This window comes from Myotis davidii, unplaced genomic scaffold (genome assembly GCF_000327345.1).
Source record: "Myotis davidii unplaced genomic scaffold, ASM32734v1 scaffold38, whole genome shotgun sequence".
Lineage (NCBI taxonomy): Eukaryota > Metazoa > Chordata > Mammalia > Chiroptera > Vespertilionidae > Myotis > Myotis davidii.
This window is the reverse complement of record NW_006291383.1, coordinates 7,202,789-7,207,149: the sequence shown is the minus strand read 5'-3', so window position 1 is coordinate 7,207,149 and position 4,361 is coordinate 7,202,789. Positions and strand designations below refer to the sequence as shown.

The 4,361-nt window shown below is 43.1% G+C and overlaps 1 protein-coding gene across 4 annotated transcripts in view; it reads left to right on the top strand.

The window, feature by feature from the left end:
* Positions 1-4,361, top strand: part of ASIP (agouti signaling protein) — a 94,970-nt gene that overhangs the window by 57,421 nt on the left and 33,188 nt on the right. The window lies entirely within an intron of this gene.

The following is a 4,361-nucleotide window of genomic DNA, read 5'->3' as shown; positions in this document are numbered from 1 at the left end:
TGATAATAGCCATTCTAAAAGGTGTGAGGTGATATCTCTTTGTGGTTTTAATTTGCATTTCTCTGATGATTAGTGATGTTGAGCATCTTTTCATATGTCTGTTGGCCATGTGTATGTCTGTTTTGGAGAAATGTCTATTCAGGTCCAGGTCCTAAATTTTGAACTTTCACTATATTATGCTATTTTTCTCCATCAGTAGTTTGATCCTCCCCCTCTTTTTTTTTTAAAGGTGTGTGGTATATATGCACAGAAAGAGAGTTGGGAGGAACTACATTCAAATGATTACATGGCTAGATATGACTACTAAATTTCTAGTGATTCTTACTTTTTTCTCTAGACTCTTGTGTATTGTCTGATTATTTAATAACTAGATGCCCGTTGCAGGAAGATTCCTGCAAGAATAGGGCTTCCTTGGGCCAATCGCACTGCCAAGCCCCACCACCCAGGGTCGCACTCGGGGATCCCGCTGCCCAGGGCTGCACACTGGCAGTTAATTTGCATATCACTGATTGGCTGATGGATGTAGTGAAGGTACAGTCAATTAGCATCTTTGTCTTGTATTAGATAGGATGAACATGTATATGCATATTAACTTTTCTAAGCAGAAAAATAATAAAGCAAATTTAATATGGGATAATAGAAATAATAGTATGGAGCTTCTCTTCTTGTGGTACACTGTTTAAGAGGAAAGTCTCTGGAATAAGACTTGCCTGGGTCTGAATCCCAGCTTCATCAATTTTATAGCTATGTAACTCTGGATGAGTTTCTTAATCTCTCTGAACCTCAGTTTCCTCATCTGTAAGATAACAGCAGCTAGAGTTGTTGTGAGGATTAAATGAGATAAAAGCACATAAAGTTCTGAGCACAAAGTCTGGCACAGGGTAAACTGTCAATTGATCTTAGTTATGTTGTTATTATCTTGAGTTCAATCAGCAACGGGCCTTACATCCAACTTCTTAGTAAATCCCAAAATACCATCTTAAATACAGGATCTGCTTACATCTTAGAGAAGAAATTATATTCACAGTAGACCCTCTTTTGGTGAATCAAAAGAGAAAAACAACTGTATTTCAGAAAATAGTTAAGAAAAAAATAAGATCACATTCTCAGGTTCCAGATAGACATGAATTTTTAGAGGAACACTAGTCACACCACTACATCCATAATTGCTGGTCAATGACTTGATTATAAAACTTTTAATTAGCAATAAGGGCAATAAAGTAGACAAAAGAAAATTAAGAGGCCTAGTTTTTGTCTTGACTTTGCCACACAATAATATGGGACAATGGACAAATCTATTCATGTCTCTGGAACTCAGTTTTCTATTCTATAAACTAAGGGGCTTGGACTAAACAGACTTCTAAATAACTCTTAGTTATTAAACTATATGATTCTCAGATAATGTATTCATTCATTTCTCATTTGACATTAATTGAACATCTATGGGGCCAGAAACCTGAGGGTACAGTGGTAAACAAGGCATTTAAATGCCTTCCCTCGGGGACCTTACACTCTAGAAGGAGAATACCAGCATTGAACACATATAATAATTATTATATTCTCTCTAAAAAAGAAAAGTACAGTTTGTTGTGAGAGTGTATAGCAGAGAGCCCTAATCTGGTTTAGGGGGGTCAAAAAAAAAAAGTTAAGAAGGTTACCACCATGCAAAACTTCTTCAAGCTAATTGTGTCTCAATGTGCAACTATAGAAATTCAAGTAGTAAACAGTAGCATTGAACCACACTTCCCTCTGGTATCTCCAGTAAGTTTCCAAGTTCAGAATACCCATGAAACCCAGTGGCAATATTGTTCCTATTATTCCTTATTCAACACTGAATCTTTTAACAATCTGTGAGCCAGTTAGTTCTGTAAAAAAAAAACAAGAAAATAGCTGTGGTGGAACAGTCTGTCAGATGGTCATTCCAGTTGTCTCTGTGATGTCATGAAAACTTTCCCTAAAGATTTTCTTTCATCATTGGAAATGGAATTTTTCTCTTGCTCTCAGATTCAACCCAAATGCTCCAAAACTCCAGATCCCTGAGGCTCCAAGGCAAGTCCCCCAAACTTTTCTCTCATATTGTTTCCTGATAAAAATCAGTCTGGGGTCTTTGTGGTGCCTCTGGAGTTCACAGAATGGCCAAGGGGATAGAAGTAAAGAGATGGGCAAGATTGGGGTCATCTGAGAGAGAGAGAGAGACGAACACTGCCATTTCAACACTGGGAAGCTTGAATCTCAGCTCTGACTTTGGCTCTGATTTGCACTCTGACCCCAGGGTCACATTGAACCTCTGTATTCCTATGTCTTTGTTTCCCCCCTCTTTGAACCATCAACTTAGATCCTTCACTTTCCTCCCAGACAGTAAAAGAAAAATGTGAGGAAATAAGTCTTTTAAATATGTCTTCATTGAAATATTTCCTTGGCCCATCGTAGAAGGATAAAAGATGTGTTTCTTGACATCAGAAACACAATTTTCTATAATCTGTAGTCTTCTGTATTTTATTTTTATCTCCTATTACTTATTTTTCCTATGGATTGAGCCCAGGTTGTATATCCAGAAGGCATTCAATAACTATATTTTCCTCTATGTGGTTTAAAGGGAATTAGAGAGATAATATAGTGAAATAGTTCAAAACAAGTTATTTAACCCCTCTTCATAACTGTTAACAGACAATTCCTAGTTTATAAGGTCATTGTGAGAGTTAAGTATGAGTACATAGCACAGTGCCTGGCACATGATAAAAAAAAATTATTTGGTAGCTGTTATTATAATTGTAACCAGAACCCAAGTTTGGTTGCCTGCCACCACAAAAACCAAACATGTGAGACAGATGCTGGTGAAAAAGGAAAGAGGTTTTATTCAAGTGCCAGCACCTGAGGAGATGGGGGACTCTTGTCACAAAGCCCATCTCAGCATCTCAGTGCCATTTGGGATTCTCTGAATCATTTGGGATTCCATAGGAATTAATAGGTACTACACAGGCCCTAGCCGGTTTGGCTCAGTGAATAGAGCATTGGCCTGCGGACTGCAGGGTCCCAGGTTCGATTCTGGTCAGGGGCACATGCCCAGGTTGCAGGCTCAATCCCTAGTTGGGGGCATGCAGGAGGCAGCCAATCAATGATTCTCTCATCATTGATGTTTCTATCACTCTCTCCCTCTCCTTTCCTCTCTGAAATCAATAAAAATCTACATTAATAAAAGACAAACATGCAAATTGACCATATCTTTGCTATGCCTTAAGCCATGCCCACCAGCCAGTCAGAGCGACTATATGCAAATTAACCCAACCAAGATGGCGCCGGCAGCCACAGAGCTGGAGTGAGCAGAAGGCTTGGTTGCCCCAGTGATGGAGAAAGCCAAGCTTCCCACCTACTGCGGTGGGCTCTGAGCTCCACTCAAGGCTACAAAGTTTCAATTATAGAAGGTAAATAAATCCCAGAATTTAAAAGAAAGGCCCTGACCGGTTTGGCTCAGTGGATAGAGCGTCGGTCTGCGGACTCAAGGGTCCTGGGTTCGGTTCCAGTCAGGGGCATGTACCTTGGTTGCAGGCACATCCCCAGTGGGGAGTGGGCAGGAGGCAGCTGATCGATGTTTCTCTCGCATCGATGTTTCTGGCTCTCTATACCTCTCCCTTCCTCTCTGTAAAAACATCAATAAAATATAAAAAAAAGAAAGAAAGAAAAAAAGGAGAGGCTGGGAGCTTCCATTGCTGGGGGGCTTGGCCTGCCTGAAAACGGCCCTCAGGCCCTCACCCAGACTGGCCAGGCACCCCAGTGGGGACCCCCACCCTGAAGGGGGTGTGACCAGCCTGCAAACACCCATCAACCCCTCACCCAGGTTGGCCAGGCACCCCAGCGGGACCCCCACCCTGATCTGGGACACCCTTCAGGGAAAACCTGCCAGCCCCCACCCATGTACCACGCCTCTATCCTATATAATAAAAGGGTAATATGCAAATTGACTCTAACAGCAGAGCGACTGGGAATGACTGGTCACTATGACACACACTGACCACCAGGGGGCAGACGCTCAATGCAGGAGCTGTCCCCTGGTGGTCAGTGCGCTCCCACAGGGGGAGCTCTGCTCAGCCACAAGCCAGGCTGATGGCTTCCCGCACAGTGGTGGTGGCGGGAGCCTCTCCCGCCTCCTCAGCCGCACTAAGAATGTCCGACTACAGCTTAGGTCTGCTCCCTGCTGGTAAGGGGACATCCCCCGAGGGCCGCCAGGCTGCCAGAGGGATGTCTGACTGCCAGCTTGAGCCCGATCCTCCAGGAAGCGGGCCTAAGCCAGCAGGTGGACATCCTCCAAGAAGTCCCAGACTGCAAGAGGGCATAGGCTGGCCTGAGGGACTCCCCCACCCCCG